Raw genomic sequence first — 27,882 nt, 5'->3', positions numbered from 1 at the left:
CTGCACACTGGCGCTACAGTGCTCTGGACCATTGCAGCCCAGAGCAGCTGATTTAACAGAGCACTGCAGTGACATGAGGATGGCGCCAGCTCCGGTGGGTGAATGGGAGCTGCGCTGCCCTGGCAGTCCTTCTCACTCACTTGGCCACGAACGGCCACGAACGGCCAGGTTCTATAGACAGGAAAAGTGGACAGAGGCAAGCACACTGGTAGATGAGGGAGGCCTTTGTATGGGTCGCTACTCTGAGTGCAGTTCCCTGAGCACCGTGCCTCAGGAAAGCCAGACTTCTACCGCAGGACTCAGGGGATATCTTTGCAGCCACACGAGGCTGACACCCTTTCAATCTGGGCTTCTGGGGTCTTCTGGGAATTATTTGCATAATAGAAGGTTTCCCGCCTTAAGTTGAAACTGCAGTTCCATCTTCTGCTAAAAGAGGGCAGCAGATTGCTTTCTTTGCGCAGAAAACAGACAAGCAATGCAATCATCTTATCTACCGTTTCCATTTTTCTTTTCCCATGCCTTTTAAAATATCAAGAGACACGTCTACAAAAGTGCCATGCATTGGCCGGGAATCGAACCCGGGCCTCCCGCTTGGGAAGCGAGAATTCTACCACTGAACTACCAATGCTTGACAAGCAGCATTACTGCGGTAGAGCGCTTGATTTAACACACCTGCCAGTTCCATGCGAATGGTCACTCGTAAACTCTTGACTTCTGCTGAAAGCCTCATTGAAGGCCTTTGCAGACGTGTGAGACTGGCACCTACTCGGGCTGGGCCTCTATGAGTGTTTTGCATAATCTGAGATTGCCCTGCTTCCAGTCAAGGCGCAGCGGCCCCTTCTACTAAAAGGGATCAGCAGAGTGATCGCTAGTAGCAGAAATAAGGCAAGCAAGGCAATCAAGGCTTGTTTTTTTGTTCGGTCTCTTCCTTTTCACGATGCTTCAAAGTCAACGAAAGGTACATGTGCAAAACGCTCATGCATTGGCCGGGAATCGAACCCGGGCCTCCCGCGTGGCAGGCGAGAATTCTACCACTGAACCACCAATGCCTTACATGCTGCACACTGGCGCTACAGTGCTCTGGACCATTGCAGCCCAGAGCAGCTGATTTAACAGAGCACTGCAGTGACATGAGGATGGCGCCAGCTCCGGTGGGTGAATGGGAGCTGCGCTGCCCTGGCAGTCCTTCTCACTCACTTGGCCACGAACGGCCACGAACGGCCAGGTTCTATAGACAGGAAAAGTGGACAGAGGCAAGCACACTGGTAGATGAGGGTGGCCTTTGTATGGGTCGCTACTCTGAGTGCAGTTCCCTGAGCACCGTGCCTCAGGAAAGCCAGACTTCTACCGCAGGACTCAGGGGATATCTTTGCAGCCACACGAGGCTGACACCCTTTCAATCTGGGCTTCTGGGGTCTTCTGGGAATTATTTGCATAATAGAAGGTTTCCCGCCTTAAGTTGAAACTGCCGTTCCATCTTCTGCTAAAAGAGGGCAGCAGAGTGCTTTCTTTGCGCAGAAAACAGACAAGCAATGCAATCATCTTGTCTACCGTTTCCATTTTTCTTTTCCCATGCCTTTTAAAATATCAAGAGACACGTCTACAAAAGTGCCATGCATTGGCCGGGAATCGAACCCGGGCCTCCCGCTTGGGAAGCGAGAATTCTACCACTGAACTACCAATGCCTGACAAGCAGCATTACTGCGGTAGAGCACTTGATTTAACACACCTGCCAGTTCCATGCGAATGGTCACTCGTAAACTCTTGACTTCTGCTGAAAGCCTCATTGAAGGCCTTTGCAGACGTGCGAGACTGGCACCTACTCGGGCTGGGCCTCTATGAGCTGTTTGCATAATCTGAGATTGCCCTGCTTCCAGTCAAGGCGCAGCGGCCCCTTCTACTAAAAGGGATCAGCAGAGTGATCGCTAGTAGCAGAAATAAGGCAAGCAAGGCAATCAAGGCTTGTTTTTTTGTTCGGTCTCTTCCTTTTCACGATGCTTCAAAGTCAACGAAAGGTACATGTGCAAAACGCTCATGCATTGGCCGGGAATCGAACCCGGGCCTCCCGCGTGGCAGGCGAGAATTCTACCACTGAACCACCAATGCCTTACATGCTGCACACTGGCGCTACAGTGCTCTGGACCATTGCAGCCCAGAGCAGCTGATTTAACAGAGCACTGCAGTGACATGAGGATGGCGCCAGCTCCGGTGGGTGAATGGGAGCTGCGCTGCCCTGGCAGTCCTTCTCACTCACTTGGCCACGAACGGCCAGGTTCTATAGACAGGAAAAGTGGACAGAGGCAAGCACACTGGTAGATGAGGGTGGCCTTTGTATGGGTCGCTACTCTGAGTGCAGTTCCCTGAGCACCGTGCCTCAGGAAAGCCAGACTTCTACCGCAGGACTCAGGGGATATCTTTGCAGCCACACGAGGCTGACACCCTTTCAATCTGGGCTTCTGGGGTCTTCTGGGAATTATTTGCATAATAGGTTTCCCGCCTTAAATTGAAACTGCCGTTCCATCTTCTGCTAAAAGAGGGCAGCAGAGTGCTTTCTTTGCGCAGAAAACAGACAAGCAATGCAATCATCTTATCTACCGTTTCCATTTTTCTTTTCCCATGCCTTTTAAAATATCAAGAGACACGTCTACAAAAGTGCCATGCATTGGCCGGGAATCGAACCCGGGCCTCCCGCTTGGGAAGCGAGAATTCTACCACTGAACTACCAATGCCTGACAAGCAGCATTACTGCGGTAGAGCACTTGATTTAACACACCTGCCAGTTCCATGCGAATGGTCACTCGTAAACTCTTGACTTCTGCTGAAAGCCTCATTGAAGGCCTTTGCAGACGTGTGAGACTGGCACCTACTCGGGCTGGGCCTCTATGAGCGTTTTGCATAATCTGAGATTGCCCTGCTTCCAGTCAAGGCGCAGCGGCCCCTTCTACTAAAAGGGATCAGCAGAGCGATCGCTAGTAGCAGAAATAAGGCAAGCAAGGCAATCAAGGCTTGTTTTTTTGTTCGGTCTCTTCCTTTTCACGATGCTTCAAAGTCAACGAAAGGTACATGTGCAAAACGCTCATGCATTGGCCGGGAATCGAACCCGGGCCTCCCGCGTGGCAGGTGAGAATTCTACCACTGAACCACCAATGCCTTACATGCTGTACACTGGCGCTACAGTGCTCTGGACCATTGCAGCCCAGAGCAGCTGATTTAACAGAGCACTGCAGTGACATGAGGATGGCGCCAGCTCCGGTGGGTGAATGGGAGCTGCGCTGCCCTGGCAGTCCTTCTCACTCACTTGGCCACGAACGGCCACGAACGGCCAGGTTCTATAGACAGGAAAAGTGGACAGAGGCAAGCACACTGGTAGATGAGGGTGGCCTTTGTATGGGTCGCTACTCTGAGTGCAGTTCCCTGAGCACCGTGCCTCAGGAAAGCCAGACTTCTACCGCAGGACTCAGGGGATATCTTTGCAGCCACACGAGGCTGACACCCTTTCAATCTGGGCTTCTGGGGTCTTCTGGGAATTATTTGCATAATAGAAGGTTTCCCGCCTTAAGTTGAAACTGCAGTTCCATCTTCTGCTAAAAGAGGGCAGCAGATTGCTTTCTTTGCGCAGAAAACAGACAAGCAATGCAATCATCTTATCTACCGTTTCCATTTTTCTTTTCCCATGCCTTTTAAAATATCAAGAGACACGTCTACAAAAGTGCCATGCATTGGCCGGGAATCGAACCCGGGCCTCCCGCTTGGGAAGCGAGAATTCTACCACTGAACTACCAATGCTTGACAAGCAGCATTACTGCGGTAGAGCGCTTGATTTAACACACCTGCCAGTTCCATGCGAATGGTCACTCGTAAACTCTTGACTTCTGCTGAAAGCCTCATTGAAGGCCTTTGCAGACGTGTGAGACTGGCACCTACTCGGGCTGGGCCTCTATGAGCGTTTTGCATAATCTGAGATTGCCCTGCTTCCAGTCAAGGCGCAGCGGCCCCTTCTACTAAAAGGGATCAGCAGAGTGATCGCTAGTAGCAGAAATAAGGCAAGCAAGGCAATCAAGGCTTGTTTTTTTGTTCGGTCTCTTCCTTTTCACGATGCTTCAAAGTCAACGAAAGGTACATGTGCAAAACACTCATGCATTGGCCGGGAATCGAACCCGGGCCTCCCGCGTGGCAGGCGAGAATTCTACCACTGAACCACCAATGCCTTACATGCTGCACACTGGCGCTACAGTGCTCTGGACCATTGCAGCCCAGAGCAGCTGATTTAACAGAGCACTGCAGTGACATGAGGATGGCGCCAGCTCCGGTGGGTGAATGGGAGCTGCGCTGCCCTGGCAGTCCTTCTCACTCACTTGGCCACGAACGGCCACGAACGGCCAGGTTCTATAGACAGGAAAAGTGGACAGAGGCAAGCACACTGGTAGATGAGGGTGGCCTTTGTATGGGTCGCTACTCTGAGTGCAGTTCCCTGAGCACCGTGCCTCAGGAAAGCCAGACTTCTACCGCAGGACTCAGGGGATATCTTTGCAGCCACACGAGGCTGACACCCTTTCAATCTGGGCTTCTGGGGTCTTCTGGGAATTATTTGCATAATAGAAGGTTTCCCGCCTTAAGTTGAAACTGCAGTTCCATCTTCTGCTAAAAGAGGGCAGCAGATTGCTTTCTTTGCGCAGAAAACAGACAAGCAATGCAATCATCTTATCTACCGTTTCCATTTTTCTTTTCCCATGCCTTTTAAAATATCAAGAGACACGTCTACAAAAGTGCCATGCATTGGCCGGGAATCGAACCCGGGCCTCCCGCTTGGGAAGCGAGAATTCTACCACTGAACTACCAATGCTTGACAAGCAGCATTACTGCGGTAGAGCGCTTGATTTAACACACCTGCCAGTTCCATGCGAATGGTCACTCGTAAACTCTTGACTTCTGCTGAAAGCCTCATTGAAGGCCTTTGCAGACGTGTGAGACTGGCACCTACTCGGGCTGGGCCTCTATGAGCGTTTTGCATAATCTGAGATTGCCCTGCTTCCAGTCAAGGCGCAGCGGCCCCTTCTACTAAAAGGGATCAGCAGAGTGATCGCTAGTAGCAGAAATAAGGCAAGCAAGGCAATCAAGGCTTGTTTTTTTGTTCGGTCTCTTCCTTTTCACGATGCTTCAAAGTCAACGAAAGGTACATGTGCAAAACACTCATGCATTGGCCGGGAATCGAACCCGGGCCTCCCGCGTGGCAGGCGAGAATTCAACCACTGAACCACCAATGCCTTACATGCTGCACACTGGCGCTACAGTGCTCTGGACCATTGCAGCCCAGAGCAGCTGATTTAACAGAGCACTGCAGTGACATGAGGATGGCGCCAGCTCCGGTGGGTGAATGGGAGCTGCGCTGCCCTGGCAGTCCTTCTCACTCACTTGGCCACGAACGGCCACGAACGGCCAGGTTCTATAGACAGGAAAAGTGGACAGAGGCAAGCACACTGGTAGATGAGGGTGGCCTTTGTATGGGTCGCTACTCTGAGTGCAGTTCCCTGAGCACCGTGCCTCAGGAAAGCCAGACTTCTACCGCAGGACTCAGGGGATATCTTTGCAGCCACACGAGGCTGACACCCTTTCAATCTGGGCTTCTGGGGTCTTCTGGGAATTATTTGCATAATAGGTTTCCCGCCTTAAGTTGAAACTGCCGTTCCATCTTCTGCTAAAAGAGGGCAGCAGAGTGCTTTCTTTGCGCAGAAAACAGACAAGCAATGCAATCATCTTATCTACCGTTTCCATTTTTCTTTTCCCATGCCTTTTAAAATATCAAGAGACACGTCTACAAAAGTGCCATGCATTGGCCGGGAATCGAACCCGGGCCTCCCGCTTGGGAAGCGAGAATTCTACCACTGAACTACCAATGCTTGACAAGCAGCATTACTGCGGTAGAGCGCTTGATTTAACACACCTGCCAGTTCCATGCGAATGGTCACTCGTAAACTCTTGACTTCTGCTGAAAGCCTCATTGAAGGCCTTTGCAGACGTGTGAGACTGGCACCTACTCGGGCTGGGCCTCTATGAGTGTTTTGCATAATCTGAGATTGCCCTGCTTCCAGTCAAGGCGCAGCGGCCCCTTCTACTAAAAGGGATCAGCAGAGTGATCGCTAGTAGCAGAAATAAGGCAAGCAAGGCAATCAAGGCTTGTTTTTTTGTTCGGTCTCTTCCTTTTCACGATGCTTCAAAGTCAACGAAAGGTACATGTGCAAAACGCTCATGCATTGGCCGGGAATCGAACCCGGGCCTCCCGCGTGGCAGGCGAGAATTCTACCACTGAACCACCAATGCCTTACATGCTGCACACTGGCGCTACAGTGCTCTGGACCATTGCAGCCCAGAGCAGCTGATTTAACAGAGCACTGCAGTGACATGAGGATGGCGCCAGCTCCGGTGGGTGAATGGGAGCTGCGCTGCCCTGGCAGTCCTTCTCACTCACTTGGCCACGAACGGCCACGAACGGCCAGGTTCTATAGACAGGAAAAGTGGACAGAGGCAAGCACACTGGTAGATGAGGGTGGCCTTTGTATGGGTCGCTACTCTGAGTGCAGTTCCCTGAGCACCGTGCCTCAGGAAAGCCAGACTTCTACCGTAGGACTCAGGGGATATCTTTGCAGCCACACGAGGCTGACACCCTTTCAATCTGGGCTTCTGGGGTCTTCTGGGAATTATTTGCATAATAGGTTTCCCGCCTTAAATTGAAACTGCCGTTCCATCTTCTGCTAAAAGAGGGCAGCAGAGTGCTTTCTTTGCGCAGAAAACAGACAAGCAATGCAATCATCTTATCTACCGTTTCCATTTTTCTTTTCCCATGCCTTTTAAAATATCAAGAGACACGTCTACAAAAGTGCCATGCATTGGCCGGGAATCGAACCCGGGCCTCCCGCTTGGGAAGCGAGAATTCTACCACTGAACTACCAATGCCTGACAAGCAGCATTACTGCGGTAGAGCACTTGATTTAACACACCTGCCAGTTCCATGCGAATGGTCACTCGTAAACTCTTGACTTCTGCTGAAAGCCTCATTGAAGGCCTTTGCAGACGTGTGAGACTGGCACCTACTCGGGCTGGGCCTCTATGAGCGTTTTGCATAATCTGAGATTGCCCTGCTTCCAGTCAAGGCGCAGCGGCCCCTTCTACTAAAAGGGATCAGCAGAGTGATCGCTAGTAGCAGAAATAAGGCAAGCAAGGCTTGTTTTTTTGTTCGGTCTCTTCCTTTTCACGATGCTTCAAAGTCAACGAAAGGTACATGTGAAAAACGCTCATGCATTGGCCGGGAATCGAACCCGGGCCTCCCGCGTGGCAGGTGAGAATTCTACCACTGAACCACCAATGCCTTACATGCTGTACACTGGCGCTACAGTGCTCTGGACCATTGCAGCCCAGAGCAGCTGATTTAACAGAGCACTGCAGTGACATGAGGATGGCGCCAGCTCCGGTGGGTGAATGGGAGCTGCGCTGCCCTGGCAGTCCTTCTCACTCACTTGGCCACGAACGGCCACGAACGGCCAGGTTCTATAGACAGGAAAAGTGGACAGAGGCAAGCACACTGGTAGATGAGGGTGGCCTTTGTATGGGTCGCTACTCTGAGTGCAGTTCCCTGAGCACCGTGCCTCAGGAAAGCCAGACTTCTACCGCAGGACTCAGGGGATATCTTTGCAGCCACACGAGGCTGACACCCTTTCAATCTGGGCTTCTGGGGTCTTCTGGGAATTATTTGCATAATAGAAGGTTTCCCGCCTTAAGTTGAAACTGCCGTTCCATCTTCTGCTAAAAGAGGGCAGCAGAGTGCTTTCTTTGCGCAGAAAACAGACAAGCAATGCAATCATCTTATCTACCGTTTCCATTTTTCTTTTCCCATGCCTTTTAAAATATCAAGAGACACGTCTACAAAAGTGCCATGCATTGGCCGGGAATCGAACCCGGGCCTCCCGCTTGGGAAGCGAGAATTCTACCACTGAACTACCAATGCCTGACAAGCAGCATTACTGCGGTAGAGCACTTGATTTAACACACCTGCCAGTTCCATGCGAATGGTCACTCGTAAACTCTTGACTTCTGCTGAAAGCCTCATTGAAGGCCTTTGCAGACGTGTGAGACTGGCACCTACTCGGGCTGGGCCTCTATGAGCTGTTTGCATAATCTGAGATTGCCCTGCTTCCAGTCAAGGCGCAGCGGCCCCTTCTACTAAAAGGGATCAGCAGAGTGATCGCTAGTAGCAGAAATAAGGCAAGCAAGGCAATCAAGGCTTGTTTTTTTGTTCGGTCTCTTCCTTTTCACGATGCTTCAAAGTCAACGAAAGGTACATGTGCAAAACGCTCATGCATTGGCCGGGAATCGAACCCGGGCCTCCCGCGTGGCAGGCGAGAATTCTACCACTGAACCACCAATGCCTTACATGCTGCACACTGGCGCTACAGTGCTCTGGACCATTGCAGCCCAGAGCAGCTGATTTAACAGAGCACTGCAGTGACATGAGGATGGCGCCAGCTCCGGTGGGTGAATGGGAGCTGCGCTGCCCTGGCAGTCCTTCTCACTCACTTGGCCACGAACGGCCAGGTTCTATAGACAGGAAAAGTGGACAGAGGCAAGCACACTGGTAGATGAGGGTGGCCTTTGTATGGGTCGCTACTCTGAGTGCAGTTCCCTGAGCACCGTGCCTCAGGAAAGCCAGACTTCTACCGCAGGACTCAGGGGATATCTTTGCAGCCACACGAGGCTGACACCCTTTCAATCTGGGCTTCTGGGGTCTTCTGGGAATTATTTGCATAATAGGTTTCCCGCCTTAAATTGAAACTGCCGTTCCATCTTCTGCTAAAAGAGGGCAGCAGAGTGCTTTCTTTGCGCAGAAAACAGACAAGCAATGCAATCATCTTATCTAGCGTTTCCATTTTTCTTTTCCCATGCCTTTTAAAATATCAAGAGACACGTCTACAAAAGTGCCATGCATTGGCCGGGAATCGAACCCGGGCCTCCCGCTTGGGAAGCGAGAATTCTACCACTGAACTACCAATGCCTGACAAGCAGCATTACTGCGGTAGAGCACTTGATTTAACACACCTGCCAGTTCCATGCGAATGGTCACTCGTAAACTCTTGACTTCTGCTGAAAGCCTCATTGAAGGCCTTTGCAGACGTGTGAGACTGGCACCTACTCGGGCTGGGCCTCTATGAGCGTTTTGCATAATCTGAGATTGCCCTGCTTCCAGTCAAGGCGCAGCGGCCCCTTCTACTAAAAGGGATCAGCAGAGTGATCGCTAGTAGCAGAAATAAGGCAAGCAAGGCAATCAAGGCTTGTTTTTTTGTTCGGTCTCTTCCTTTTCACGATGCTTCAAAGTCAACGAAAGGTACATGTGCAAAACGCTCATGCATTGGCCGGGAATCGAACCCGGGCCTCCCGCGTGGCAGGCGAGAATTCTACCACTGAACCACCAATGCCTTACATGCTGTACACTGGCGCTACAGTGCTCTGGACCATTGCAGCCCAGAGCAGCTGATTTAACAGAGCACTGCAGTGACATGAGGATGGCGCCAGCTCCGGTGGGTGAATGGGAGCTGCGCTGCCCTGGCAGTCCTTCTCACTCACTTGGCCACGAACGGCCACGAACGGCCAGGTTCTATAGACAGGAAAAGTGGACAGAGGCAAGCACACTGGTAGATGAGGGTGGCCTTTGTATGGGTCGCTACTCTGAGTGCAGTTCCCTGAGCACCGTGCCTCAGGAAAGCCAGACTTCTACCGCAGGACTCAGGGGATATCTTTGCAGCCACACGAGGCTGACACCCTTTCAATCTGGGCTTCTGGGGTCTTCTGGGAATTATTTGCATAATAGAAGGTTTCCCGCCTTAAGTTGAAACTGCAGTTCCATCTTCTGCTAAAAGAGGGCAGCAGATTGCTTTCTTTGCGCAGAAAACAGACAAGCAATGCAATCATCTTATCTACCGTTTCCATTTTTCTTTTCCCATGCCTTTTAAAATATCAAGAGACACGTCTACAAAAGTGCCATGCATTGGCCGGGAATCGAACCCGGGCCTCCCGCTTGGGAAGCGAGAATTCTACCACTGAACTACCAATGCTTGACAAGCAGCATTACTGCGGTAGAGCGCTTGATTTAACACACCTGCCAGTTCCATGCGAATGGTCACTCGTAAACTCTTGACTTCTGCTGAAAGCCTCATTGAAGGCCTTTGCAGACGTGTGAGACTGGCACCTACTCGGGCTGGGCCTCTATGAGCGTTTTGCATAATCTGAGATTGCCCTGCTTCCAGTCAAGGCGCAGCGGCCCCTTCTACTAAAAGGGATCAGCAGAGTGATCGCTAGTAGCAGAAATAAGGCAAGCAAGGCAATCAAGGCTTGTTTTTTTGTTCGGTCTCTTCCTTTTCACGATGCTTCAAAGTAAACGAAAGGTACATGTGCAAAACACTCATGCATTGGCCGGGAATCGAACCCGGGCCTCCCGCGTGGCAGGCGAGAATTCTACCACTGAACCACCAATGCCTTACATGCTGCACACTGGCGCTACAGTGCTCTGGACCATTGCAGCCCAGAGCAGCTGATTTAACAGAGCACTGCAGTGACATGAGGATGGCGCCAGCTCCGGTGGGTGAATGGGAGCTGCGCTGCCCTGGCAGTCCTTCTCACTCACTTGGCCACGAACGGCCACGAACGGCCAGGTTCTATAGACAGGAAAAGTGGACAGAGGCAAGCACACTGGTAGATGAGGGAGGCCTTTGTATGGGTCGCTACTCTGAGTGCAGTTCCCTGAGCACCGTGCCTCAGGAAAGCCAGACTTCTACCGCAGGACTCAGGGGATATCTTTGCAGCCACACGAGGCTGACACCCTTTCAATCTGGGCTTCTGGGGTCTTCTGGGAATTATTTGCATAATAGAAGGTTTCCCGCCTTAAGTTGAAACTGCCGTTCCATCTTCTGCTAAAAGAGGGCAGCAGAGTGCTTTCTTTGCGCAGAAAACAGACAAGCAATGCAATCATCTTATCTACCGTTTCCATTTTTCTTTTCCCATGCCTTTTAAAATATCAAGAGACACGTCTACAAAAGTGCCATGCATTGGCCGGGAATCGAACCCGGGCCTCCCGCTTGGGAAGCGAGAATTCTACCACTGAACTACCAATGCCTGACAAGCAGCATTACTGCGGTAGAGCACTTGATTTAACACACCTGCCAGTTCCATGCGAATGGTCACTCGTAAACTCTTGACTTCTGCTGAAAGCCTCATTGAAGGCCTTTGCAGACGTGTGAGACTGGCACCTACTCGGGCTGGGCCTCTATGAGCTGTTTGCATAATCTGAGATTGCCCTGCTTCCAGTCAAGGCGCAGCGGCCCCTTCTACTAAAAGGGATCAGCAGAGTGATCGCTAGTAGCAGAAATAAGGCAAGCAAGGCAATCAAGGCTTGTTTTTTTGTTCGGTCTCTTCCTTTTCACGATGCTTCAAAGTCAACGAAAGGTACATGTGCAAAACGCTCATGCATTGGCAGGGAATCGAACCCGGGCCTCCCGCGTGGCAGGCGAGAATTCTACCACTGAACCACCAATGCCTTACATGCTGCACACTGGTGCTACAGTGCTCTGGACCATTGCAGCCCAGAGCAGCTGATTTAACAGAGCACTGCAGTGACATGAGGATGGCGCCAGCTCCGGTGGGTGAATGGGAGCTGCGCTGCCCTGGCAGTCCTTCTCACTCACTTGGCCACGAACGGCCACGAACGGCCAGGTTCTATAGACAGGAAAAGTGGACAGAGGCAAGCACACTGGTAGATGAGGGTGGCCTTTGTATGGGTCGCTACTCTGAGTGCAGTTCCCTGAGCACCGTGCCTCAGGAAAGCCAGACTTCTACCGCAGGACTCAGGGGATATCTTTGCAGCCACACGAGGCTGACACCCTTTCAATCTGGGCTTCTGGGGTCTTCTGGGAATTATTTGCATAATAGAAGGTTTCCCGCCTTAAGTTGAAACTGCAGTTCCATCTTCTGCTAAAAGAGGGCAGCAGATTGCTTTCTTTGCGCAGAAAACAGACAAGCAATGCAATCATCTTATCTACCGTTTCCATTTTTCTTTTCCCATGCCTTTTAAAATATCAAGAGACACGTCTACAAAAGTGCCATGCATTGGCCGGGAATCGAACCCGGGCCTCCCGCTTGGGAAGCGAGAATTCTACCACTGAACTACCAATGCTTGACAAGCAGCATTACTGCGGTAGAGCGCTTGATTTAACACACCTGCCAGTTCCATGCGAATGGTCACTCGTAAACTCTTGACTTCTGCTGAAAGCCTCATTGAAGGCCTTTGCAGACGTGTGAGACTGGCACCTACTCGGGCTGGGCCTCTATGAGCGTTTTGCATAATCTGAGATTGCCCTGCTTCCAGTCAAGGCGCAGCGGCCCCTTCTACTAAAAGGGATCAGCAGAGTGATCGCTAGTAGCAGAAATAAGGCAAGCAAGGCAATCAAGGCTTGTTTTTTTGTTCGGTCTCTTCCTTTTCACGATGCTTCAAAGTCAACGAAAGGTACATGTGCAAAACACTCATGCATTGGCCGGGAATCGAACCCGGGCCTCCCGCGTGGCAGGCGAGAATTCAACCACTGAACCACCAATGCCTTACATGCTGCACACTGGCGCTACAGTGCTCTGGACCATTGCAGCCCAGAGCAGCTGATTTAACAGAGCACTGCAGTGACATGAGGATGGCGCCAGCTCCGGTGGGTGAATGGGAGCTGCGCTGCCCTGGCAGTCCTTCTCACTCACTTGGCCACGAACGGCCACGAACGGCCAGGTTCTATAGACAGGAAAAGTGGACAGAGGCAAGCACACTGGTAGATGAGGGTGGCCTTTGTATGGGTCGCTACTCTGAGTGCAGTTCCCTGAGCACCGTGCCTCAGGAAAGCCAGACTTCTACCGCAGGACTCAGGGGATATCTTTGCAGCCACACGAGGCTGACACCCTTTCAATCTGGGCTTCTGGGGTCTTCTGGGAATTATTTGCATAATAGGTTTCCCGCCTTAAGTTGAAACTGCCGTTCCATCTTCTGCTAAAAGAGGGCAGCAGAGTGCTTTCTTTGCGCAGAAAACAGACAAGCAATGCAATCATCTTATCTACCGTTTCCATTTTTCTTTTCCCATGCCTTTTAAAATATCAAGAGACACGTCTACAAAAGTGCCATGCATTGGCCGGGAATCGAACCCGGGCCTCCTGCTTGGGAAGCGAGAATTCTACCACTGAACTACCAATGCTTGACAAGCAGCATTACTGCGGTAGAGCGCTTGATTTAACACACCTGCCAGTTCCATGCGAATGGTCACTCGTAAACTCTTGACTTCTGCTGAAAGCCTCATTGAAGGCCTTTGCAGACGTGTGAGACTGGCACCTACTCGGGCTGGGCCTCTATGAGTGTTTTGCATAATCTGAGATTGCCCTGCTTCCAGTCAAGGCGCAGCGGCCCCTTCTACTAAAAGGGATCAGCAGAGTGATCGCTAGTAGCAGAAATAAGGCAAGCAAGGCAATCAAGGCTTGTTTTTTTGTTCGGTCTCTTCCTTTTCACGATGCTTCAAAGTCAACGAAAGGTACATGTGCAAAACGCTCATGCATTGGCCGGGAATCGAACCCGGGCCTCCCGCGTGGCAGGCGAGAATTCTACCACTGAACCACCAATGCCTTACATGCTGCACACTGGCGCTACAGTGCTCTGGACCATTGCAGCCCAGAGCAGCTGATTTAACAGAGCACTGCAGTGACATGAGGATGGCGCCAGCTCCGGTGGGTGAATGGGAGCTGCGCTGCCCTGGCAGTCCTTCTCACTCACTTGGCCACGAACGGCCACGAACGGCCAGGTTCTATAGACAGGAAAAGTGGACAGAGGCAAGCACACTGGTAGATGAGGGTGGCCTTTGTATGGGTCGCTACTCTGAGTGCAGTTCCCTGAGCACCGTGCCTCAGGAAAGCCAGACTTCTACCGTAGGACTCAGGGGATATCTTTGCAGCCACACGAGGCTGACACCCTTTCAATCTGGGCTTCTGGGGTCTTCTGGGAATTATTTGCATAATAGGTTTCCCGCCTTAAATTGAAACTGCCGTTCCATCTTCTGCTAAAAGAGGGCAGCAGAGTGCTTTCTTTGCGCAGAAAACAGACAAGCAATGCAATCATCTTATCTACCGTTTCCATTTTTCTTTTCCCATGCCTTTTAAAATATCAAGAGACACGTCTACAAAAGTGCCATGCATTGGCCGGGAATCGAACCCGGGCCTCCCGCTTGGGAAGCGAGAATTCTACCACTGAACTACCAATGCCTGACAAGCAGCATTACTGCGGTAGAGCACTTGATTTAACACACCTGCCAGTTCCATGCGAATGGTCACTCGTAAACTCTTGACTTCTGCTGAAAGCCTCATTGAAGGCCTTTGCAGACGTGTGAGACTGGCACCTACTCGGGCTGGGCCTCTATGAGCGTTTTGCATAATCTGAGATTGCCCTGCTTCCAGTCAAGGCGCAGCGGCCCCTTCTACTAAAAGGGATCAGCAGAGTGATCGCTAGTAGCAGAAATAAGGCAAGCAAGGCTTGTTTTTTTGTTCGGTCTCTTCCTTTTCACGATGCTTCAAAGTCAACGAAAGGTACATGTGAAAAACGCTCATGCATTGGCCGGGAATCGAACCCGGGCCTCCCGCGTGGCAGGTGAGAATTCTACCACTGAACCACCAATGCCTTACATGCTGTACACTGGCGCTACAGTGCTCTGGACCATTGCAGCCCAGAGCAGCTGATTTAACAGAGCACTGCAGTGACATGAGGATGGCGCCAGCTCCGGTGGGTGAATGGGAGCTGCGCTGCCCTGGCAGTCCTTCTCACTCACTTGGCCACGAACGGCCACGAACGGCCAGGTTCTATAGACAGGAAAAGTGGACAGAGGCAAGCACACTGGTAGATGAGGGTGGCCTTTGTATGGGTCGCTACTCTGAGTGCAGTTCCCTGAGCACCGTGCCTCAGGAAAGCCAGACTTCTACCGCAGGACTCAGGGGATATCTTTGCAGCCACACGAGGCTGACACCCTTTCAATCTGGGCTTCTGGGGTCTTCTGGGAATTATTTGCATAATAGAAGGTTTCCCGCCTTAAGTTGAAACTGCCGTTCCATCTTCTGCTAAAAGAGGGCAGCAGAGTGCTTTCTTTGCGCAGAAAACAGACAAGCAATGCAATCATCTTATCTACCGTTTCCATTTTTCTTTTCCCATGCCTTTTAAAATATCAAGAGACACGTCTACAAAAGTGCCATGCATTGGCCGGGAATCGAACCCGGGCCTCCCGCTTGGGAAGCGAGAATTCTACCACTGAACTACCAATGCCTGACAAGCAGCATTACTGCGGTAGAGCACTTGATTTAACACACCTGCCAGTTCCATGCGAATGGTCACTCGTAAACTCTTGACTTCTGCTGAAAGCCTCATTGAAGGCCTTTGCAGACGTGTGAGACTGGCACCTACTCGGGCTGGGCCTCTATGAGCTGTTTGCATAATCTGAGATTGCCCTGCTTCCAGTCAAGGCGCAGCGGCCCCTTCTACTAAAAGGGATCAGCAGAGTGATCGCTAGTAGCAGAAATAAGGCAAGCAAGGCAATCAAGGCTTGTTTTTTTGTTCGGTCTCTTCCTTTTCACGATGCTTCAAAGTCAACGAAAGGTACATGTGCAAAACGCTCATGCATTGGCCGGGAATCGAACCCGGGCCTCCCGCGTGGCAGGCGAGAATTCTACCACTGAACCACCAATGCCTTACATGCTGCACACTGGCGCTACAGTGCTCTGGACCATTGCAGCCCAGAGCAGCTGATTTAACAGAGCACTGCAGTGACATGAGGATGGCGCCAGCTCCGGTGGGTGAATGGGAGCTGCGCTGCCCTGGCAGTCCTTCTCACTCACTTGGCCACGAACGGCCAGGTTCTATAGACAGGAAAAGTGGACAGAGGCAAGCACACTGGTAGATGAGGGTGGCCTTTGTATGGGTCGCTACTCTGAGTGCAGTTCCCTGAGCACCGTGCCTCAGGAAAGCCAGACTTCTACCGCAGGACTCAGGGGATATCTTTGCAGCCACACGAGGCTGACACCCTTTCAATCTGGGCTTCTGGGGTCTTCTGGGAATTATTTGCATAATAGGTTTCCCGCCTTAAATTGAAACTGCCGTTCCATCTTCTGCTAAAAGAGGGCAGCAGAGTGCTTTCTTTGCGCAGAAAACAGACAAGCAATGCAATCATCTTATCTACCGTTTCCATTTTTCTTTTCCCATGCCTTTTAAAATATCAAGAGACACGTCTACAAAAGTGCCATGCATTGGCCGGGAATCGAACCCGGGCCTCCCGCTTGGGAAGCGAGAATTCTACCACTGAACTACCAATGCCTGACAAGCAGCATTACTGCGGTAGAGCACTTGATTTAACACACCTGCCAGTTCCATGCGAATGGTCACTCGTAAACTCTTGACTTCTGCTGAAAGCCTCATTGAAGGCCTTTGCAGACGTGTGAGACTGGCACCTACTCGGGCTGGGCCTCTATGAGCGTTTTGCATAATCTGAGATTGCCCTGCTTCCAGTCAAGGCGCAGCGGCCCCTTCTACTAAAAGGGATCAGCAGAGTGATCGCTAGTAGCAGAAATAAGGCAAGCAAGGCAATCAAGGCTTGTTTTTTTGTTCGGTCTCTTCCTTTTCACGATGCTTCAAAGTCAACGAAAGGTACATGTGCAAAACGCTCATGCATTGGCCGGGAATCGAACCCGGGCCTCCCGCGTGGCAGGCGAGAATTCTACCACTGAACCACCAATGCCTTACATGCTGTACACTGGCGCTACAGTGCTCTGGACCATTGCAGCCCAGAGCAGCTGATTTAACAGAGCACTGCAGTGACATGAGGATGGCGCCAGCTCCGGTGGGTGAATGGGAGCTGCGCTGCCCTGGCAGTCCTTCTCACTCACTTGGCCACGAACGGCCACGAACGGCCAGGTTCTATAGACAGGAAAAGTGGACAGAGGCAAGCACACTGGTAGATGAGGGTGGCCTTTGTATGGGTCGCTACTCTGAGTGCAGTTCCCTGAGCACCGTGCCTCAGGAAAGCCAGACTTCTACCGCAGGACTCAGGGGATATCTTTGCAGCCACACGAGGCTGACACCCTTTCAATCTGGGCTTCTGGGGTCTTCTGGGAATTATTTGCATAATAGAAGGTTTCCCGCCTTAAGTTGAAACTGCAGTTCCATCTTCTGCTAAAAGAGGGCAGCAGATTGCTTTCTTTGCGCAGAAAACAGACAAGCAATGCAATCATCTTATCTACCGTTTCCATTTTTCTTTTCCCATGCCTTTTAAAATATCAAGAGACACGTCTACAAAAGTGCCATGCATTGGCCGGGAATCGAACCCGGGCCTCCCGCTTGGGAAGCGAGAATTCTACCACTGAACTACCAATGCTTGACAAGCAGCATTACTGCGGTAGAGCGCTTGATTTAACACACCTGCCAGTTCCATGCGAATGGTCACTCGTAAACTCTTGACTTCTGCTGAAAGCCTCATTGAAGGCCTTTGCAGACGTGTGAGACTGGCACCTACTCGGGCTGGGCCTCTATGAGCGTTTTGCATAATCTGAGATTGCCCTGCTTCCAGTCAAGGCGCAGCGGCCCCTTCTACTAAAAGGGATCAGCAGAGTGATCGCTAGTAGCAGAAATAAGGCAAGCAAGGCAATCAAGGCTTGTTTTTTTGTTCGGTCTCTTCCTTTTCACGATGCTTCAAAGTCAACGAAAGGTACATGTGCAAAACACTCATGCATTGGCCGGGAATCGAACCCGGGCCTCCCGCGTGGCAGGCGAGAATTCTACCACTGAACCACCAATGCCTTACATGCTGCACACTGGCGCTACAGTGCTCTGGACCATTGCAGCCCAGAGCAGCTGATTTAACAGAGCACTGCAGTGACATGAGGATGGCGCCAGCTCCGGTGGGTGAATGGGAGCTGCGCTGCCCTGGCAGTCCTTCTCACTCACTTGGCCACGAACGGCCACGAACGGCCAGGTTCTATAGACAGGAAAAGTGGACAGAGGCAAGCACACTGGTAGATGAGGGAGGCCTTTGTATGGGTCGCTACTCTGAGTGCAGTTCCCTGAGCACCGTGCCTCAGGAAAGCCAGACTTCTACCGCAGGACTCAGGGGATATCTTTGCAGCCACACGAGGCTGACACCCTTTCAATCTGGGCTTCTGGGGTCTTCTGGGAATTATTTGCATAATAGAAGGTTTCCCGCCTTAAGTTGAAACTGCCGTTCCATCTTCTGCTAAAAGAGGGCAGCAGAGTGCTTTCTTTGCGCAGAAAACAGACAAGCAATGCAATCATCTTATCTACCGTTTCCATTTTTCTTTTCCCATGCCTTTTAAAATATCAAGAGACACGTCTACAAAAGTGCCATGCATTGGCCGGGAATCGAACCCGGGCCTCCCGCTTGGGAAGCGAGAATTCTACCACTGAACTACCAATGCCTGACAAGCAGCATTACTGCGGTAGAGCACTTGATTTAACACACCTGCCAGTTCCATGCGAATGGTCACTCGTAAACTCTTGACTTCTGCTGAAAGCCTCATTGAAGGCCTTTGCAGACGTGTGAGACTGGCACCTACTCGGGCTGGGCCTCTATGAGCTGTTTGCATAATCTGAGATTGCCCTGCTTCCAGTCAAGGCGCAGCGGCCCCTTCTACTAAAAGGGATCAGCAGAGTGATCGCTAGTAGCAGAAATAAGGCAAGCAAGGCAATCAAGGCTTGTTTTTTTGTTCGGTCTCTTCCTTTTCACGATGCTTCAAAGTCAACGAAAGGTACATGTGCAAAACGCTCATGCATTGGCCGGGAATCGAACCCGGGCCTCCCGCGTGGCAGGCGAGAATTCTACCACTGAACCACCAATGCCTTACATGCTGCACACTGGTGCTACAGTGCTCTGGACCATTGCAGCCCAGAGCAGCTGATTTAACAGAGCACTGCAGTGACATGAGGATGGCGCCAGCTCCGGTGGGTGAATGGGAGCTGCGCTGCCCTGGCAGTCCTTCTCACTCACTTGGCCACGAACGGCCAGGTTCTATAGACAGGAAAAGTGGACAGAGGCAAGCACACTGGGAGATGAGGGTGGCCTTTGTATGGGTCGCTACTCTGAGTGCAGTTCCCTGAGCACCGTGCCTCAGGAAAGCCAGACTTCTACCGCAGGACTCAGGGGATATCTTTGCAGCCACACGAGGCTGACACCCTTTCAATCTGGGCTTCTGGGGTCTTCTGGGAATTATTTGCATAATAGGTTTCCCGCCTTAAGTTGAAACTGCCGTTCCATCTTCTGCTAAAAGAGGGCAGCAGAGTGCTTTCTTTGCGCAGAAAACAGACAAGCAATGCAATCATCTTATCTACCGTTTCCATTTTTCTTTTCCCATGCCTTTTAAAATATCAAGAGACACGTCTACAAAAGTGCCATGCATTGGCCGGGAATCGAACCCGGGCCTCCCGCTTGGGAAGCGAGAATTCTACCACTGAACTACCAATGCTTGACAAGCAGCATTACTGCGGTAGAGCGCTTGATTTAACACACCTGCCAGTTCCATGCGAATGGTCACTCGTAAACTCTTGACTTCTGCTGAAAGCCTCATTGAAGGCCTTTGCAGACGTGTGAGACTGGCACCTACTCGGGCTGGGCCTCTATGAGTGTTTTGCATAATCTGAGATTGCCCTGCTTCCAGTCAAGGCGCAGCGGCCCCTTCTACTAAAAGGGATCAGCAGAGTGATCGCTAGTAGCAGAAATAAGGCAAGCAAGGCAATCAAGGCTTGTTTTTTTGTTCGGTCTCTTCCTTTTCACGATGCTTCAAAGTCAACGAAAGGTACATGTGCAAAACGCTCATGCATTGGCCGGGAATCGAACCCGGGCCTCCCGCGTGGCAGGCGAGAATTCTACCACTGAACCACCAATGCCTTACATGCTGCACACTGGCGCTACAGTGCTCTGGACCATTGCAGCCCAGAGCAGCTGATTTAACAGAGCACTGCAGTGACATGAGGATGGCGCCAGCTCCGGTGGGTGAATGGGAGCTGCGCTGCCCTGGCAGTCCTTCTCACTCACTTGGCCACGAACGGCCACGAACGGCCAGGTTCTATAGACAGGAAAAGTGGACAGAGGCAAGCACACTGGTAGATGAGGGTGGCCTTTGTATGGGTCGCTACTCTGAGTGCAGTTCCCTGAGCACCGTGCCTCAGGAAAGCCAGACTTCTACCGCAGGACTCAGGGGATATCTTTGCAGCCACACGAGGCTGACACCCTTTCAATCTGGGCTTCTGGGGTCTTCTGGGAATTATTTGCATAATAGAAGGTTTCCCGCCTTAAGTTGAAACTGCCGTTCCATCTTCTGCTAAAAGAGGGCAGCAGAGTGCTTTCTTTGCGCAGAAAACAGACAAGCAATGCAATCATCTTATCTACCGTTTCCATTTTTCTTTTCCCATGCCTTTTAAAATATCAAGAGACACGTCTACAAAAGTGCCATGCATTGGCCGGGAATCGAACCCGGGCCTCCCGCTTGGGAAGCGAGAATTCTACCACTGAACTACCAATGCCTGACAAGCAGCATTACTGCGGTAGAGCACTTGATTTAACACACCTGCCAGTTCCATGCGAATGGTCACTCGTAAACTCTTGACTTCTGCTGAAAGCCTCATTGAAGGCCTTTGCAGACGTGTGAGACTGGCACCTACTCGGGCTGGGCCTCTATGAGCTGTTTGCATAATCTGAGATTGCCCTGCTTCCAGTCAAGGCGCAGCGGCCCCTTCTACTAAAAGGGATCAGCAGAGTGATCGCTAGTAGCAGAAATAAGGCAAGCAAGGCAATCAAGGCTTGTTTTTTTGTTCGGTCTCTTCCTTTTCACGATGCTTCAAAGTCAACGAAAGGTACATGTGCAAAACACTCATGCATTGGCCGGGAATCGAACCCGGGCCTCCCGCGTGGCAGGCGAGAATTCTACCACTGAACCACCAATGCCTTACATGCTGCACACTGGCGCTACAGTGCTCTGGACCATTGCAGCCCAGAGCAGCTGATTTAACAGAGCACTGCAGTGACATGAGGATGGCGCCAGCTCCGGTGGGTGAATGGGAGCTGCGCTGCCCTGGCAGTCCTTCTCACTCACTTGGCCACGAACGGCCACGAACGGCCAGGTTCTATAGACAGGAAAAGTGGACAGAGGCAAGCACACTGGTAGATGAGGGAGGCCTTTGTATGGGTCGCTACTCTGAGTGCAGTTCCCTGAGCACCGTGCCTCAGGAAAGCCAGACTTCTACCGCAGGACTCAGGGGATATCTTTGCAGCCACACGAGGCTGACACCCTTTCAATCTGGGCTTCTGGGGTCTTCTGGGAATTATTTGCATAATAGAAGGTTTCCCGCCTTAAGTTGAAACTGCAGTTCCATCTTCTGCTAAAAGAGGGCAGCAGATTGCTTTCTTTGCGCAGAAAACAGACAAGCAATGCAATCATCTTATCTACCGTTTCCATTTTTCTTTTCCCATGCCTTTTAAAATATCAAGAGACACGTCTACAAAAGTGCCATGCATTGGCCGGGAATCGAACCCGGGCCTCCCGCTTGGGAAGCGAGAATTCTACCACTGAACTACCAATGCTTGACAAGCAGCATTACTGCGGTAGAGCGCTTGATTTAACACACCTGCCAGTTCCATGCGAATGGTCACTCGTAAACTCTTGACTTCTGCTGAAAGCCTCATTGAAGGCCTTTGCAGACGTGTGAGACTGGCACCTACTCGGGCTGGGCCTCTATGAGTGTTTTGCATAATCTGAGATTGCCCTGCTTCCAGTCAAGGCGCAGCGGCCCCTTCTACTAAAAGGGATCAGCAGAGTGATCGCTAGTAGCAGAAATAAGGCAAGCAAGGCAATCAAGGCTTGTTTTTTTGTTCGGTCTCTTCCTTTTCACGATGCTTCAAAGTCAACGAAAGGTACATGTGCAAAACGCTCATGCATTGGCCGGGAATCGAACCCGGGCCTCCCGCGTGGCAGGCGAGAATTCTACCACTGAACCACCAATGCCTTACATGCTGCACACTGGCGCTACAGTGCTCTGGACCATTGCAGCCCAGAGCAGCTGATTTAACAGAGCACTGCAGTGACATGAGGATGGCGCCAGCTCCGGTGGGTGAATGGGAGCTGCGCTGCCCTGGCAGTCCTTCTCACTCACTTGGCCACGAACGGCCACGAACGGCCAGGTTCTATAGACAGGAAAAGTGGACAGAGGCAAGCACACTGGTAGATGAGGGTGGCCTTTGTATGGGTCGCTACTCTGAGTGCAGTTCCCTGAGCACCGTGCCTCAGGAAAGCCAGACTTCTACCGCAGGACTCAGGGGATATCTTTGCAGCCACACGAGGCTGACACCCTTTCAATCTGGGCTTCTGGGGTCTTCTGGGAATTATTTGCATAATAGAAGGTTTCCCGCCTTAAGTTGAAACTGCAGTTCCATCTTCTGCTAAAAGAGGGCAGCAGATTGCTTTCTTTGCGCAGAAAACAGACAAGCAATGCAATCATCTTATCTACCGTTTCCATTTTTCTTTTCCCATGCCTTTTAAAATATCAAGAGACACGTCTACAAAAGTGCCATGCATTGGCCGGGAATCGAACCCGGGCCTCCCGCTTGGGAAGCGAGAATTCTACCACTGAACTACCAATGCTTGACAAGCAGCATTACTGCGGTAGAGCGCTTGATTTAACACACCTGCCAGTTCCATGCGAATGGTCACTCGTAAACTCTTGACTTCTGCTGAAAGCCTCATTGAAGGCCTTTGCAGACGTGTGAGACTGGCACCTACTCGGGCTGGGCCTCTATGAGCGTTTTGCATAATCTGAGATTGCCCTGCTTCCAGTCAAGGCGCAGCGGCCCCTTCTACTAAAAGGGATCAGCAGAGTGATCGCTAGTAGCAGAAATAAGGCAAGCAAGGCAATCAAGGCTTGTTTTTTTGTTCGGTCTCTTCCTTTTCACGATGCTTCAAAGTCAACCGCGTGGCAGGCGAGAATTCTACCACTGAACCACCAATGCCTTACATGCTGCACACTGGCGCTACAGTGCTCTGGACCATTGCAGCCCAGAGCAGCTGATTTAACAGAGCACTGCAGTGACATGAGGATGGCGCCAGCTCCGGTGGGTGAATGGGAGCTGCGCTGCCCTGGCAGTCCTTCTCACTCACTTGGCCACGAACGGCCACGAACGGCCAGGTTCTATAGACAGGAAAAGTGGACAGAGGCAAGCACACTGGTAGATGAGGGTGGCCTTTGTATGGGTCGCTACTCTGAGTGCAGTTCCCTGAGCACCGTGCCTCAGGAAAGCCAGACTTCTACCGCAGGACTCAGGGGATATCTTTGCAGCCACACGAGGCTGACACCCTTTCAATCTGGGCTTCTGGGGTCTTCTGGGAATTATTTGCATAATAGAAGGTTTCCCGCCTTAAGTTGAAACTGCAGTTCCATCTTCTGCTAAAAGAGGGCAGCAGATTGCTTTCTTTGCGCAGAAAACAGACAAGCAATGCAATCATCTTATCTACCGTTTCCATTTTTCTTTTCCCATGCCTTTTAAAATATCAAGAGACACGTCTACAAAAGTGCCATGCATTGGCCGGGAATCGAACCCGGGCCTCCCGCTTGGGAAGCGAGAATTCTACCACTGAACTACCAATGCTTGACAAGCAGCATTACTGCGGTAGAGCGCTTGATTTAACACACCTGCCAGTTCCATGCGAATGGTCACTCGTAAACTCTTGACTTCTGCTGAAAGCCTCATTGAAGGCCTTTGCAGACGTGTGAGACTGGCACCTACTCGGGCTGGGCCTCTATGAGCGTTTTGCATAATCTGAGATTGCCCTGCTTCCAGTCAAGGCGCAGCGGCCCCTTCTACTAAAAGGGATCAGCAGAGTGATCGCTAGTAGCAGAAATAAGGCAAGCAAGGCAATCAAGGCTTGTTTTTTTGTTCGGTCTCTTCCTTTTCACGATGCTTCAAAGTCAACGAAAGGTACATGTGCAAAACACTCATGCATTGGCCGGGAATCGAACCCGGGCCTCCCGCGTGGCAGGCGAGAATTCTACCACTGAACCACCAATGCCTTACATGCTGCACACTGGCGCTACAGTGCTCTGGACCATTGCAGCCCAGAGCAGCTGATTTAACAGAGCACTGCAGTGACATGAGGATGGCGCCAGCTCCGGTGGGTGAATGGGAGCTGCGCTGCCCTGGCAGTCCTTCTCACTCACTTGGCCACGAACGGCCACGAACGGCCAGGTTCTATAGACAGGAAAAGTGGACAGAGGCAAGCACACTGGTAGATGAGGGAGGCCTTTGTATGGGTCGCTACTCTGAGTGCAGTTCCCTGAGCACCGTGCCTCAGGAAAGCCAGACTTCTACCGCAGGACTCAGGGGATATCTTTGCAGCCACACGAGGCTGACACCCTTTCAATCTGGGCTTCTGGGGTCTTCTGGGAATTATTTGCATAATAGAAGGTTTCCCGCCTTAAGTTGAAACTGCCGTTCCATCTTCTGCTAAAAGAGGGCAGCAGAGTGCTTTCTTTGCGCAGAAAACAGACAAGCAATGCAATCATCTTATCTACCGTTTCCATTTTTCTTTTCCCATGCCTTTTAAAATATCAAGAGACACGTCTACAAAAGTGCCATGCATTGGCCGGGAATCGAACCCGGGCCTCCCGCTTGGGAAGCGAGAATTCTACCACTGAACTACCAATGCCTGACAAGCAGCATTACTGCGGTAGAGCACTTGATTTAACACACCTGCCAGTTCCATGCGAATGGTCACTCGTAAACTCTTGACTTCTGCTGAAAGCCTCATTGAAGGCCTTTGCAGACGTGTGAGACTGGCACCTACTCGGGCTGGGCCTCTATGAGCTGTTTGCATAATCTGAGATTGCCCTGCTTCCAGTCAAGGCGCAGCGGCCCCTTCTACTAAAAGGGATCAGCAGAGTGATCGCTAGTAGCAGAAATAAGGCAAGCAAGGCAATCAAGGCTTGTTTTTTTGTTCGGTCTCTTCCTTTTCACGATGCTTCAAAGTCAACAAAAGGTACATGTGCAAAACGCTCATGCATTGGCCGGGAATCGAACCCGGGCCTCCCGCGTGGCAGGCGAGAATTCTACCACTGAACCACCAATGCCTTACATGCTGCACACTGGTGCTACAGTGCTCTGGACCATTGCAGCCCAGAGCAGCTGATTTAACAGAGCACTGCAGTGACATGAGGATGGCGCCAGCTCCGGTGGGTGAATGGGAGCTGCGCTGCCCTGGCAGTCCTTCTCACTCACTTGGCCACGAACGGCCAGGTTCTATAGACAGGAAAAGTGGACAGAGGCAAGCACACTGGTAGATGAGGGTGGCCTTTGTATGGGTCGCTACTCTGAGTGCAGTTCCCTGAGCACCGTGCCTCAGGAAAGCCAGACTTCTACCGCAGGACTCAGGGGATATCTTTGCAGCCACACGAGGCTGACACCCTTTCAATCTGGGCTTCTGGGGTCTTCTGGGAATTATTTGCATAATAGGTTTCCCGCCTTAAGTTGAAACTGCCGTTCCATCTTCTGCTAAAAGAGGGCAGCAGAGTGCTTTCTTTGCGCAGAAAACAGACAAGCAATGCAATCATCTTATCTACCGTTTCCATTTTTCTTTTCCCATGCCTTTTAAAATATCAAGAGACACGTCTACAAAAGTGCCATGCATTGGCCGGGAATCGAACCCGGGCCTCCCGCTTGGGAAGCGAGAATTCTACCACTGAACTACCAATGCTTGACAAGCAGCATTACTGCGGTAGAGCGCTTGATTTAACACACCTGCCAGTTCCATGCGAATGGTCACTCGTAAACTCTTGACTTCTGCTGAAAGCCTCATTGAAGGCCTTTGCAGACGTGTGAGACTGGCACCTACTCGGGCTGGGCCTCTATGAGCGTTTTGCATAATCTGAGATTGCCCTGCTTCCAGTCAAGGCGCAGCGGCCCCTTCTACTAAAAGGGATCAGCAGAGTGATCGCTAGTAGCAGAAATAAGGCAAGCAAGGCAATCAAGGCTTGTTTTTTTGTTCGGTCTCTTCCTTTTCACGATGCTTCAAAGTCAACGAAAGGTACATGTGCAAAACGCTCATGCATTGGCCGGGAATCGAACCCGGGCCTCCCGCGTGGCAGGCGAGAATTCTACCACTGAACCACCAATGCCTTACATGCTGCACACTGGCGCTACAGTGCTCTGGACCATTGCAGCCCAGAGCAGCTGATTTAACAGAGCACTGCAGTGACATGAGGATGGCGCCAGCTCCGGTGGGTGAATGGGAGCTGCGCTGCCCTGGCAGTCCTTCTCACTCACTTGGCCACGAACGGCCACGAACGGCCAGGTTCTATAGACAGGAAAAGTGGACAGAGGCAAGCACACTGGTAGATGAGGGTGGCCTTTGTATGGGTCGCTACTCTGAGTGCAGTTCCCTGAGCACCGTGCCTCAGGAAAGCCAGACTTCTACCGCAGGACTCAGGGGATATCTTTGCAGCCACACGAGGCTGACACCCTTTCAATCTGGGCTTCTGGGGTCTTCTGGGAATTATTTGCATAATAGAAGGTTTCCCGCCTTAAGTTGAAACTGCAGTTCCATCTTCTGCTAAAAGAGGGCAGCAGATTGCTTTCTTTGCGCAGAAAACAGACAAGCAATGCAATCATCTTATCTACCGTTTCCATTTTTCTTTTCCCATGCCTTTTAAAATATCAAGAGACACGTCTACAAAAGTGCCATGCATTGGCCGGGAATCGAACCCGGGCCTCCCGCTTGGGAAGCGAGAATTCTACCACTGAACTACCAATGCTTGACAAGCAGCATTACTGCGGTAGAGCGCTTGATTTAACACACCTGCCAGTTCCATGCGAATGGTCACTCGTAAACTCTTGACTTCTGCTGAAAGCCTCATTGAAGGCCTTTGCAGACGTGTGAGACTGGCACCTACTCGGGCTGGGCCTCTATGAGCGTTTTGCATAATCTGAGATTGCCCTGCTTCCAGTCAAGGCGCAGCGGCCCCTTCTACTAAAAGGGATCAGCAGAGTGATCGCTAGTAGCAGAAATAAGGCAAGCAAGGCAATCAAGGCTTGTTTTTTTGTTCGGTCTCTTCCTTTTCACGATGCTTCAAAGTCAACGAAAGGTACATGTGCAAAACACTCATGCATTGGCCGGGAATCGAACCCGGGCCTCCCGCGTGGCAGGCGAGAATTCTACCACTGAACCACCAATGCCTTACATGCTGCACACTGGCGCTACAGTGCTCTGGACCATTGCAGCCCAGAGCAGCTGATTTAACAGAGCACTGCAGTGACATGAGGATGGCGCCAGCTCCGGTGGGTGAATGGGAGCTGCGCTGCCCTGGCAGTCCTTCTCACTCACTTGGCCACGAACGGCCACGAACGGCCAGGTTCTATAGACAGGAAAAGTGGACAGAGGCAAGCACACTGGTAGATGAGGGTGGCCTTTGTATGGGTCGCTACTCTGAGTGCAGTTCCCTGAGCACCGTGCCTCAGGAAAGCCAGACTTCTACCGCAGGACTCAGGGGATATCTTTGCAGCCACACGAGGCTGACACCCTTTCAATCTGGGCTTCTGGGGTCTTCTGGGAATTATTTGCATAATAGAAGGTTTCCCGCCTTAAGTTGAAACTGCAGTTCCATCTTCTGCTAAAAGAGGGCAGCAGATTGCTTTCTTTGCGCAGAAAACAGACAAGCAATGCAATCATCTTATCTACCGTTTCCATTTTTCTTTTCCCATGCCTTTTAAAATATCAAGAGACACGTCTACAAAA

At 51.3% G+C, this 27,882-nt stretch overlaps 45 non-coding genes across 45 annotated transcripts; all 45 read right to left on the bottom strand.

Annotated features, from left to right (window-relative positions):
* Positions 1-557: 557 nt before the first annotated feature.
* Positions 558-628, bottom strand: TRNAG-CCC (transfer RNA glycine (anticodon CCC)). Its single transcript has one exon. It is a non-coding gene; the product is annotated as a tRNA-Gly (tRNA).
* A 350-nt stretch (positions 629-978) lies between these two features.
* TRNAG-GCC (transfer RNA glycine (anticodon GCC)) lies at positions 979-1,049 on the bottom strand. The gene has a single exon. It is a non-coding gene; the product is annotated as a tRNA-Gly (tRNA).
* Positions 1,050-1,614: 565 nt separating this feature from the next.
* On the bottom strand, positions 1,615-1,685 carry TRNAG-CCC (transfer RNA glycine (anticodon CCC)). The gene has a single exon. It is a non-coding gene; the product is annotated as a tRNA-Gly (tRNA).
* Positions 1,686-2,035: 350 nt separating this feature from the next.
* TRNAG-GCC (transfer RNA glycine (anticodon GCC)) lies at positions 2,036-2,106 on the bottom strand. Its single transcript has one exon. It is a non-coding gene; the product is annotated as a tRNA-Gly (tRNA).
* Positions 2,107-2,658: 552 nt separating this feature from the next.
* TRNAG-CCC (transfer RNA glycine (anticodon CCC)) lies at positions 2,659-2,729 on the bottom strand. The gene has a single exon. It is a non-coding gene; the product is annotated as a tRNA-Gly (tRNA).
* A 986-nt stretch (positions 2,730-3,715) lies between these two features.
* On the bottom strand, positions 3,716-3,786 carry TRNAG-CCC (transfer RNA glycine (anticodon CCC)). Its single transcript has one exon. It is a non-coding gene; the product is annotated as a tRNA-Gly (tRNA).
* A 350-nt stretch (positions 3,787-4,136) lies between these two features.
* On the bottom strand, positions 4,137-4,207 carry TRNAG-GCC (transfer RNA glycine (anticodon GCC)). Its single transcript has one exon. It is a non-coding gene; the product is annotated as a tRNA-Gly (tRNA).
* Positions 4,208-4,772: 565 nt separating this feature from the next.
* On the bottom strand, positions 4,773-4,843 carry TRNAG-CCC (transfer RNA glycine (anticodon CCC)). Its single transcript has one exon. It is a non-coding gene; the product is annotated as a tRNA-Gly (tRNA).
* A 983-nt stretch (positions 4,844-5,826) lies between these two features.
* TRNAG-CCC (transfer RNA glycine (anticodon CCC)) lies at positions 5,827-5,897 on the bottom strand. The gene has a single exon. It is a non-coding gene; the product is annotated as a tRNA-Gly (tRNA).
* Positions 5,898-6,247: 350 nt separating this feature from the next.
* Positions 6,248-6,318, bottom strand: TRNAG-GCC (transfer RNA glycine (anticodon GCC)). Its single transcript has one exon. It is a non-coding gene; the product is annotated as a tRNA-Gly (tRNA).
* A 562-nt stretch (positions 6,319-6,880) lies between these two features.
* On the bottom strand, positions 6,881-6,951 carry TRNAG-CCC (transfer RNA glycine (anticodon CCC)). Its single transcript has one exon. It is a non-coding gene; the product is annotated as a tRNA-Gly (tRNA).
* A 977-nt stretch (positions 6,952-7,928) lies between these two features.
* TRNAG-CCC (transfer RNA glycine (anticodon CCC)) lies at positions 7,929-7,999 on the bottom strand. Its single transcript has one exon. It is a non-coding gene; the product is annotated as a tRNA-Gly (tRNA).
* A 350-nt stretch (positions 8,000-8,349) lies between these two features.
* TRNAG-GCC (transfer RNA glycine (anticodon GCC)) lies at positions 8,350-8,420 on the bottom strand. The gene has a single exon. It is a non-coding gene; the product is annotated as a tRNA-Gly (tRNA).
* A 552-nt stretch (positions 8,421-8,972) lies between these two features.
* Positions 8,973-9,043, bottom strand: TRNAG-CCC (transfer RNA glycine (anticodon CCC)). Its single transcript has one exon. It is a non-coding gene; the product is annotated as a tRNA-Gly (tRNA).
* A 350-nt stretch (positions 9,044-9,393) lies between these two features.
* TRNAG-GCC (transfer RNA glycine (anticodon GCC)) lies at positions 9,394-9,464 on the bottom strand. The gene has a single exon. It is a non-coding gene; the product is annotated as a tRNA-Gly (tRNA).
* A 565-nt stretch (positions 9,465-10,029) lies between these two features.
* TRNAG-CCC (transfer RNA glycine (anticodon CCC)) lies at positions 10,030-10,100 on the bottom strand. The gene has a single exon. It is a non-coding gene; the product is annotated as a tRNA-Gly (tRNA).
* Positions 10,101-10,450: 350 nt separating this feature from the next.
* TRNAG-GCC (transfer RNA glycine (anticodon GCC)) lies at positions 10,451-10,521 on the bottom strand. The gene has a single exon. It is a non-coding gene; the product is annotated as a tRNA-Gly (tRNA).
* Positions 10,522-11,086: 565 nt separating this feature from the next.
* Positions 11,087-11,157, bottom strand: TRNAG-CCC (transfer RNA glycine (anticodon CCC)). The gene has a single exon. It is a non-coding gene; the product is annotated as a tRNA-Gly (tRNA).
* A 986-nt stretch (positions 11,158-12,143) lies between these two features.
* Positions 12,144-12,214, bottom strand: TRNAG-CCC (transfer RNA glycine (anticodon CCC)). Its single transcript has one exon. It is a non-coding gene; the product is annotated as a tRNA-Gly (tRNA).
* A 983-nt stretch (positions 12,215-13,197) lies between these two features.
* TRNAG-CCC (transfer RNA glycine (anticodon CCC)) lies at positions 13,198-13,268 on the bottom strand. The gene has a single exon. It is a non-coding gene; the product is annotated as a tRNA-Gly (tRNA).
* A 350-nt stretch (positions 13,269-13,618) lies between these two features.
* Positions 13,619-13,689, bottom strand: TRNAG-GCC (transfer RNA glycine (anticodon GCC)). The gene has a single exon. It is a non-coding gene; the product is annotated as a tRNA-Gly (tRNA).
* Positions 13,690-14,251: 562 nt separating this feature from the next.
* TRNAG-CCC (transfer RNA glycine (anticodon CCC)) lies at positions 14,252-14,322 on the bottom strand. Its single transcript has one exon. It is a non-coding gene; the product is annotated as a tRNA-Gly (tRNA).
* Positions 14,323-15,299: 977 nt separating this feature from the next.
* On the bottom strand, positions 15,300-15,370 carry TRNAG-CCC (transfer RNA glycine (anticodon CCC)). Its single transcript has one exon. It is a non-coding gene; the product is annotated as a tRNA-Gly (tRNA).
* Positions 15,371-15,720: 350 nt separating this feature from the next.
* Positions 15,721-15,791, bottom strand: TRNAG-GCC (transfer RNA glycine (anticodon GCC)). Its single transcript has one exon. It is a non-coding gene; the product is annotated as a tRNA-Gly (tRNA).
* A 552-nt stretch (positions 15,792-16,343) lies between these two features.
* Positions 16,344-16,414, bottom strand: TRNAG-CCC (transfer RNA glycine (anticodon CCC)). Its single transcript has one exon. It is a non-coding gene; the product is annotated as a tRNA-Gly (tRNA).
* A 350-nt stretch (positions 16,415-16,764) lies between these two features.
* On the bottom strand, positions 16,765-16,835 carry TRNAG-GCC (transfer RNA glycine (anticodon GCC)). The gene has a single exon. It is a non-coding gene; the product is annotated as a tRNA-Gly (tRNA).
* Positions 16,836-17,400: 565 nt separating this feature from the next.
* On the bottom strand, positions 17,401-17,471 carry TRNAG-CCC (transfer RNA glycine (anticodon CCC)). Its single transcript has one exon. It is a non-coding gene; the product is annotated as a tRNA-Gly (tRNA).
* Positions 17,472-17,821: 350 nt separating this feature from the next.
* TRNAG-GCC (transfer RNA glycine (anticodon GCC)) lies at positions 17,822-17,892 on the bottom strand. The gene has a single exon. It is a non-coding gene; the product is annotated as a tRNA-Gly (tRNA).
* A 565-nt stretch (positions 17,893-18,457) lies between these two features.
* Positions 18,458-18,528, bottom strand: TRNAG-CCC (transfer RNA glycine (anticodon CCC)). The gene has a single exon. It is a non-coding gene; the product is annotated as a tRNA-Gly (tRNA).
* Positions 18,529-18,878: 350 nt separating this feature from the next.
* On the bottom strand, positions 18,879-18,949 carry TRNAG-GCC (transfer RNA glycine (anticodon GCC)). The gene has a single exon. It is a non-coding gene; the product is annotated as a tRNA-Gly (tRNA).
* A 552-nt stretch (positions 18,950-19,501) lies between these two features.
* On the bottom strand, positions 19,502-19,572 carry TRNAG-CCC (transfer RNA glycine (anticodon CCC)). The gene has a single exon. It is a non-coding gene; the product is annotated as a tRNA-Gly (tRNA).
* A 350-nt stretch (positions 19,573-19,922) lies between these two features.
* TRNAG-GCC (transfer RNA glycine (anticodon GCC)) lies at positions 19,923-19,993 on the bottom strand. Its single transcript has one exon. It is a non-coding gene; the product is annotated as a tRNA-Gly (tRNA).
* A 565-nt stretch (positions 19,994-20,558) lies between these two features.
* On the bottom strand, positions 20,559-20,629 carry TRNAG-CCC (transfer RNA glycine (anticodon CCC)). The gene has a single exon. It is a non-coding gene; the product is annotated as a tRNA-Gly (tRNA).
* A 350-nt stretch (positions 20,630-20,979) lies between these two features.
* Positions 20,980-21,050, bottom strand: TRNAG-GCC (transfer RNA glycine (anticodon GCC)). The gene has a single exon. It is a non-coding gene; the product is annotated as a tRNA-Gly (tRNA).
* A 565-nt stretch (positions 21,051-21,615) lies between these two features.
* On the bottom strand, positions 21,616-21,686 carry TRNAG-CCC (transfer RNA glycine (anticodon CCC)). The gene has a single exon. It is a non-coding gene; the product is annotated as a tRNA-Gly (tRNA).
* Positions 21,687-22,036: 350 nt separating this feature from the next.
* On the bottom strand, positions 22,037-22,107 carry TRNAG-GCC (transfer RNA glycine (anticodon GCC)). Its single transcript has one exon. It is a non-coding gene; the product is annotated as a tRNA-Gly (tRNA).
* Positions 22,108-22,672: 565 nt separating this feature from the next.
* On the bottom strand, positions 22,673-22,743 carry TRNAG-CCC (transfer RNA glycine (anticodon CCC)). Its single transcript has one exon. It is a non-coding gene; the product is annotated as a tRNA-Gly (tRNA).
* Positions 22,744-23,673: 930 nt separating this feature from the next.
* Positions 23,674-23,744, bottom strand: TRNAG-CCC (transfer RNA glycine (anticodon CCC)). Its single transcript has one exon. It is a non-coding gene; the product is annotated as a tRNA-Gly (tRNA).
* A 350-nt stretch (positions 23,745-24,094) lies between these two features.
* TRNAG-GCC (transfer RNA glycine (anticodon GCC)) lies at positions 24,095-24,165 on the bottom strand. Its single transcript has one exon. It is a non-coding gene; the product is annotated as a tRNA-Gly (tRNA).
* Positions 24,166-24,730: 565 nt separating this feature from the next.
* On the bottom strand, positions 24,731-24,801 carry TRNAG-CCC (transfer RNA glycine (anticodon CCC)). Its single transcript has one exon. It is a non-coding gene; the product is annotated as a tRNA-Gly (tRNA).
* A 350-nt stretch (positions 24,802-25,151) lies between these two features.
* Positions 25,152-25,222, bottom strand: TRNAG-GCC (transfer RNA glycine (anticodon GCC)). The gene has a single exon. It is a non-coding gene; the product is annotated as a tRNA-Gly (tRNA).
* Positions 25,223-25,774: 552 nt separating this feature from the next.
* On the bottom strand, positions 25,775-25,845 carry TRNAG-CCC (transfer RNA glycine (anticodon CCC)). Its single transcript has one exon. It is a non-coding gene; the product is annotated as a tRNA-Gly (tRNA).
* Positions 25,846-26,195: 350 nt separating this feature from the next.
* TRNAG-GCC (transfer RNA glycine (anticodon GCC)) lies at positions 26,196-26,266 on the bottom strand. The gene has a single exon. It is a non-coding gene; the product is annotated as a tRNA-Gly (tRNA).
* A 565-nt stretch (positions 26,267-26,831) lies between these two features.
* On the bottom strand, positions 26,832-26,902 carry TRNAG-CCC (transfer RNA glycine (anticodon CCC)). Its single transcript has one exon. It is a non-coding gene; the product is annotated as a tRNA-Gly (tRNA).
* A 350-nt stretch (positions 26,903-27,252) lies between these two features.
* On the bottom strand, positions 27,253-27,323 carry TRNAG-GCC (transfer RNA glycine (anticodon GCC)). Its single transcript has one exon. It is a non-coding gene; the product is annotated as a tRNA-Gly (tRNA).
* Between the last annotated feature and the right edge of the window lie 559 nt (positions 27,324-27,882).

This window comes from Ambystoma mexicanum, unplaced genomic scaffold (assembly GCF_040938575.1).
Source record: "Ambystoma mexicanum isolate Mex_15411 unplaced genomic scaffold, UKY_AmexF1_1 Mex_scaf52, whole genome shotgun sequence".
Classification (NCBI taxonomy): Eukaryota; Metazoa; Chordata; class Amphibia; order Caudata; family Ambystomatidae; genus Ambystoma; species Ambystoma mexicanum.
Note: the sequence above shows the minus strand (reverse complement) of the source record. Positions and strands in the feature narration are given on the sequence as shown.